We start from the raw sequence: 7976 nt of genomic DNA on the forward strand, positions 1-7976 counted from the left end.
TTTTTTACTCTTGGGAACTTGGGAGACTTGTGCCCTAGCATAGAAACTCAAAGACGGCCGTTTCTAACGCCATTGAAGCAGTTTTATCAAGAATCATCCATGAATCATTCTTGTAATTCTTCTTTAATCCTTATCTTTTGTATCTCTGTCATGAGTAACTAAACCCTATTTGTTAGGGATGAGTGTAACCAGATGAAACCCTTATTTTTCTGATTTGATTTCTAGTTATATGAATGAGTTTATTGAATTGTTTTTCTCATCTCTGTGCTTAATGCTTTTTATTGCTTGATCAACATTAAAATGTTCTACGATTTGTATTTTGAAACGGAAGTGGACTTTACGAATGCTTGAGATGAGAAATTCATGAATTTGTAGTCTAGGGATAGATGCAGGTCATGAAACCAATTAAATTAGTTGCAAAGCAATAATTTACAAGAGAATTTCTATACGGTAATGCTTAATTCTAATCTTAAATCCACTAAGGAATTAGGGGTTACTTTGGAATTAAAGGTTCTGTCACTAAGACATTAGGGCAAGAATAATAAAGAGAATTCGGTAATAATTCAATAAAGGAATTCAGTAACTAGGATCAAATTAGACACCAAGGTTGGATTCGAAGTGAAACTCATCCCTGACATTTTTCTCATTATAAAAGATCAATTTTATTATTGTTGTTAATTTCAAACATTATTTCAATCAACTTGGGAACCTTTTTGTTCAATTCTAGTAATCAAATATAATTCAATAGTAAAACACAATCCTTGAGTTCGACACTCGGTACTACCGTTTTATTATTACTTGCAACGATTCAGTACACTTGCTGAAACGCTATCAGCGCCAAAAACTTGATAGCGTTTCAGCAAGTGTACTTAATCGTTGCAAGTAATAATAAAACGGTAGTACCGAGTGTCGAACTCAAGGATTGCGTTTTACTATTGAATTATATTTAGTTACTAAAATTGAACAAAAGGTTCCCAAGTTGATTGAAATAATATTTAAAATTGATAGCAGTAGTAAAATTGATCCTTTATAAATTGAGAAAAATGTTAGGGATGAGTTTCACTTCGAATCCAACCTTGGTGTCTAATTTGATCCTAGTTACTGAATTCCTTTATTGAATTATTACCGAATTCTCTTTATTATTCTTGCCCTAATGTCTTAGTGACAGAACCTTTAATTCCAAAGTAACCCCTAATTCCTTAGTAGATTTAAGATTAGAATTAAGCATTACCGTATAGAAACTCTCTTGTAAATTATTGCTTTGCAACTAATTTAATTGGTTTCATGACCTGTACCTATGTCTAGACTACAAATTCATGAATTTCTCTTCTCAAGCATTCTTAAAGTCCACTTCCATTTCAAAATACAAATCGTAGAACATTTTAATGTTGATCAAGCAATAAAAAACATTAAGCACAGAGATGAGAAAAATAATTCAACAAACTCATTCATATAACTAGAAATCAATTCATAAAAATAAGGGTTTTATCTTGTTACACTCATCCCTAACAAATAGAGTTTAGTTACTCATGACAAAGATAAAAGAGATAGAGATTAGAGAAGAATTACAAGAAGGATTCATGAATGATTCTTGATAAAACTGCTCCAATGATGTTAGAAACGACTGTCTTTGAGTTTCTATGCTAGGGCACAAGTCTCCCAACTTCCCAAGAGTGAAAAAGATCCCTAAAACAGTAAAAATTTGCGTTTTTATAGTTGCTGGTGCGCGTCGTGCTCCCCAGGCGCGGAAAACGCGCTCCAGGCGCGTCTGGGGAGTGTTGGATGGCTGAAAACGTGCCCCAGGCGCGTCTGGCGCGGTCCAAACGCTCAGCATCTGCTATCCGGCGTATATTGTATTTTTCTCCTCTTTCGAGTCTGAATTTGGTTCTGGTGTCTGCATGAAAGTTGTAGCTATGGAACTTAGCTTTCATGTGCACTTGGTTTGACTCCAAGTGGACTTCTACAACTCCAGATATGGCTGAAATACTCTACATATGTCATGTTGATTTCTCACCAAAATTCAGTACTGCACCAAAACACAACGCACTGTAAAATTACGAAAAATTCCTACTTAATCACTAAAATAAAACACAAAACATTTTATTAACTCAAAAAACAAAAATCAACAAAATATATCAAATAAATCATTAATTTAACTAATGATTGAGGATAAATAAGACTAAAATAGTGGGAAAATATGCATATGATGAAGAGTCATCAGTGCTCTAGAAATACTAATGGGAAATATTACTAGTGTTTATTCTATCACATTTCTCTTTAAGAATCAATTGCAATTTTTTGTTTAATTCTTTAACCTTTTTTATTTATAGTTAAACATTTCATTTTTATGATCATGAGTTTGCTTATTTTTTTATAGATGACAACTAATATTGACACTCTTGAATCAAAGCTTTGGCCTGACTTTGTAACTAAAGCTTTTATTGATATTATGGTTGATGAAGTTACAAAAGGAAGTATGCCAAATGGTGTATTTCATGCTAAAACATGGAACTAAATAACTACTAGGTTGAATTCTATAACTGATCGTTCCTTTAAAATTCATCAACTAAAGGCAAAAATGCACTGGCTACGAGCCATGTATCATTTGTTCTATTCACTTTTGCAAAACACTGGATTTGGGTGGAATGTAGACACCAACACTGTTACTGCAATAGGATAGGTCTGGCGAAATTATCTTCAGGTACTATTTAATAATTAATGCTCATTTATTTGATTAGGCATGTTTAATAATTATTACTATTTTCATTCCATAAGTAATAGAAAGTAGAACAAGTATTCAAAGGGAAGGCTGATATGTTATTCTGGCTGGTTTCCATGTTGATCTGAATAGAAATTGAAACTTAATAAAAAAGTGTACTTAAGGTTCTAATCAAACATAAATTTTTGATTAAATTGTTGTCTATTAGACACATTTGGATGAAGTGTAGTCCAAAACATTATCCCATTCACAAAAGGGTGTGAGAAACCTTTCTCTCAACACTTGTTCCAGATAAATTTCCTGCACATTATAAAGAATGACAACAATGCAATTCAACTAATCAAAAAAGGCATAAAAATGTAATTTAACTTAATAGGAAAATTGATATTGGAAATTGTAAGTATCGATTAAAAACTTATTTGATTTTTGTTCATTAACAATTACATTTTGAAATTGTAATCCTTGCTTAGTATTTTGAGGATATGTCTATTCACAAATACTATTTTACTGCTAGTTTATTTATTCATTCATTTTTATAAGAACTTGAATAGCTCTATCTAGTAACATTACCTGAATATCTTTATTAAGTATCTTGCTTATATCAATCTCAATAAGTGAAATTGGAAGATCCAATGTTGCCAACTTGTCTAAGATAGCTCTAATAAGTGGAGGACTTGGTTTTGTAAAATGACCCTCCAATCCAATTTGATCCATAAACACACCATGTTGTCTTAGTTTCCTTATCCTTCAGATATAGGAATCAACAATAGAATTCACATCATTGCAAGTTTCCACAATATTAAAGTCATTCAAAACATAGTTTCTAATGGATCTTGTTCATGTGCTGCCTCAAATAAATGGAATGTAGCATTGGTTCCAAGCCTTTGTTCGTAGAAATCAAAATGAAGCATTTCATTGCTGACATCCCAGTGTATGAACTCTTGTTTGTACTGGTTCACGAGACTTTGTATTAGAGAATTTATAGTAGATTGTAATTGGGTAGATGTAAAGTTAAGAACTCATGCATGAGTGTATTTAGGGTCTTCCCATAATATATTGTGTCCTCTAGCTATGATTTTGTTTGCTCTAACAAATTGGATCATTTGGTCTGAAATGGTTCAATTGAGTTTGCCTTCATGAGGCTCTGTGACATACCTCTTGAGCTCATTTTCAAACAATGTAGCATTGAACTTCTTCATAAACCAATCCTGTATGGGAGCGGAAATAAAAAAATTGTTTAAGTGTACTTAAGGTGCTAATCAAACATAAATTTTTGACTGAATAACCCACAAAAATAATTTCAGTAAATTACCACACTCTTTACCTTTTCTAGCATTATTCTCAGTATGCAGAATTAACACATGTAGGCTTTATTTAGCTTGCATATTTCGACATAGCTCTATTTCTGTTTTTATCTCACTATTTAAATTTTCTCATAATTAATGACATGCTTGTACTGTTCTAGGTACATGATGTGACCATTATAAATCTTCTCAATTTCAAAAAAAAAAATGATGTGACCATTATAAGTTGTTGGAAATCACATTCAACAGAAATAATGCTACTAGAGTACTTCATGATTCATTTACACAAGACCCACCAAGTAATGATGAAGAAAATGAGCTTGATAATCAATATCTTAACATTGGAAGTGCAAGTCATGTACTTGTTGATAAAGATGATTCAGACGATGATATACAAGCAATGCAGCGCGTCTCACAAAGTGGAAAACATAAAGTATAAGTAGTATCCAAAAAAGAGTCAACATCACAACAAATGGGACATGCGCTTGCAGAATAATCTCAAGCATCTTTGGCGAGAGCAAAGAAGTATAGCAGGGATAAGAGTATGGATAGGAGTGTGGACGCTACCTCACATGTAACATCTTATTGTTCTCTGACTAAGTGTGTGGATGCTCTTGAAGAGATAGAAGGCATTCCATATGACATCTTTGAAAAAACCATGGAAAAGTTTAAGGATTCTGATTGGAGGGAAATGTTTATTGCAATGTCTAGAGAGAGGAAACATGGATGGATACTTAGAACTAAGGATAATACTTTACTTTAATATGTGGTGATAGTGATTAGATATGCTTCTCTTAGTACTTTGTTTATGATCTTTATGGTTGCGTACTTATTTCTATTTGCTGAACAATTGTATGCATTTTTTTATGAGTTGTTTTGAATTGTTTTGTTATGTTATCAAAACTTTTATGGATCATTTTGTTCTTAAAGTTGTTATGAAATTGTATGACAAGTTGTAACCAGATTTGATGTTGATACAAGTGATTATTCTACTTCTGATGAAAGTAATGATGATTTTCTAGAATTTCTTATTAGTAATTTGATTTATGACTATCATCATAAATTCTTTAATAAAGGAAACGTTCTAACATCTTCATTATTTGGTCATGAATTTGTTGCTGAAGTATTCAATGGATACGAAACAAGCTATTTTGATTTATTTCAGATGATGAAGGAATATTTTCTTAATTTTTGTAATGAATTAAGAGGGAAGAACAATCTAAGTGACTCAAGAGATGTACACGTCGAAGAGAAGGTTGCCACTTTTTTTATTCATAATTGGTAATAATGTTCGTCATAGAGTCACTTCAAACCGTTTTCAACATTCCACATAAACAATCTCACACAATTTCAAGGAAGTATTAAGGGTAGTGTGTCGATTGGGAAAATAACTCATAAAACAAGAGTTCATAGAGTTTCCTGAAAGAATTAAGAATAATTCAAAATACTATCCATTGTTCAAGGTATGCATCTAATATTATCAAAACTATTTCAATTCGGTTCACTTATCTTTATTATTTTGTTCTGATTCTATTTGTTTGTGTTATGCTTTATAGAATTGTATAGGTGCAATATATGGTACACATATAAGTGCATGGATTCCTGTAGAGAAACAAATTTCATTTAGAGGTAGAAAGACAACAATCACACAAAATGTCATGTGTGCTTTTGATTTCAACATGATGTGTGTGTGTGTGTGTGTGTGTATATATATATATATATATTCTGGATGGGAACGAAGTGCACATGATTCAAAAATTTTTTTTTGGATGCAATTTCAAATACAAGTACAAGATTAGCTCTACAAGTTCACATGTAGAGCTAATCTAGTACATGGATACGCAAAAGAAATATGATTAGCTCTACTAGTTTTTTTTTGATACAATTACAAATACAAGTACAAGATTAGCTCTACTAGTTAGCTCTACGAGATAAAATGATCCTTCATAGTAAAATTACAATATGTTGATGAATTTAACAAGTAGAGCTAACATATTTTTTTATGAATGATCAATCTATCTCGTTGATTATGGGTATCCATGTACTAGAGGTTTGCTTCCTCCTTATAGAGGTGAAAGATATCATGCCCAAGAATATAAAGGCCACGGTAGACAACCTAGGAGTCCTGAAGAATTATTTAACTACAAATACTCATCTCTATGCATGACAATTGAGTGTCGTTTTGGGGTGTTGAAAAATAGATTTCCTATTTTGAAGTTGATGGCTCCTTATAAACCCTCCAGAAAAAGACTTATAGTGATAGCTTGTTGTATTATTCATAACTACATATGTAAGTGGAATTTACCATATGAATTATTCAACATATTGGAAGCAATGGATCCTATGGAACTTAAGAGGGTGAATGAAGGTTCAGGCATAGAAGGAACAAGCTCCAACTATAACTTAACTAGGTTATCTGATGAAGGTGCCATTGAAACGAAAATGAGTAGGAATCGTATTAGAGATAGGATGTGGGTACATCATCACAATTAGTTGTACAAATTACTATCTTTTAGATTTTATTATATACAATGTTTATAGATATTTCCTTAGTACTTGTGTTGGTTCGGCTTAATTTGTATGTTCTTGGTGGATAATATCTAACAGTTTTGACACGATCCCCAGCAACACCGCCAGTTTGATCCGTTGTAGCACACGAGTCAAATATAATTGATAAAATGTAAATATAGGTAATAACTTGAATCATTTCGCAAGGACGTCTGATATAATAATAATAACAAAATTGAAAGTTGAAATTACAAAGGTGTTTTTTTAGATTTTTGATTTAATAGATGAGCAAAACGATTAATCTACTTATTTGAGTTTAGACCTATCACAGATTCTATCAATGAGTTTAATTTCTAATTCGTGATTCTATTCTTATTTGACTATAGAATTGATCACACAAGCGTAATCAATCCTATGTGAATTCGGTTTCTTTGATTGGATTAAGCATCACAATCATCAAAATATTACAATTAACAATCAAGCGTCGCAAAACTATAATTCAATTAAATTAGAAACCGAAACCAAATTCTGTCAAATAAATTTAATCGATCCTATTGAAATTAAATTTAAGCAATCAAAATAACAATATAATCAAATAAACAAGAATATAATCATGAATCGAAATTGACAGTGTAACCTGAATCTTAAGGTGTTGATGAAACTCTGAACTCGTGTATTAATCTTATAAAATTAGCCTTCCATGAAATTAAAATAAAAACTGTTTATATCTTGTAGCAATCTGAATCCTCATATTTCCTCCCTCCATGTCCATAATGTAAAAATATGCAGGAAATATCAATTCATTAACTTGAACATGTACATCCTCCACAAGTCCAGCAGGGCGAGAATTGCTCCTATTTGCCAATTGAATGGTAACACATGTACTCTGTAAAGGTCCAAGAGCAAGAGAGTTAAAAATAGATGTAGGCATAACATTAATGAAAGCTCATAAATCTAACATAGAATTTTCAAATTGACTATTGCCTATGGTACATGGAATGGAAAAAGTTCCTGGATCTTTCATTTCTGAGGCATGGGTTGAATGAGGGCTGAAACATTTCGCCCCATGTTTACTCTTTCATTACCTTTTAACCTTCTCTTGTGTGTGCAAAAATCCATTAAATTTTTTGCATATCTTAGAATCTGTTTAATTGCTTCAAGGAGAGGAATGTTCACTTCCACCTCCCTAAATGTATCTAGGATTTCATTGTCCTTATCTGCCTCGTCCATTTTCTTAGTCTTCACTGCCCTTTGAGGAAAAGGAAGTGGTATATTTTGCTCAACATCAATAGTTTCAGGTATCAAAGTGTCCTTGGCAACTTTGTTATTTTTCACTGCAGTTTCAGGTACCTTTGGTATTTCAACAGATTTCCCAGACCTCAATGTAATTACACTGACATTGGGAGCATTTGGATTTACCACTAACTGGGTAGGCAATTGATTTG

The 7976-nt window shown here is 32.1% G+C and overlaps 1 pseudogene; it reads right to left on the reverse strand.

Annotated features, from left to right (window-relative positions):
- Positions 1-2744: 2744 nt before the first annotated feature.
- LOC101510734 (endo-1,4-beta-xylanase 1-like) lies at positions 2745-4055 on the reverse strand (annotated as a pseudogene).
- Positions 4056-7976: the final 3921 nt, after the last annotated feature.

Source organism: Cicer arietinum, chromosome 6 (genome assembly GCF_000331145.2).
Source record: "Cicer arietinum cultivar CDC Frontier isolate Library 1 chromosome 6, Cicar.CDCFrontier_v2.0, whole genome shotgun sequence".
Classification (NCBI taxonomy): Eukaryota; Viridiplantae; Streptophyta; class Magnoliopsida; order Fabales; family Fabaceae; genus Cicer; species Cicer arietinum.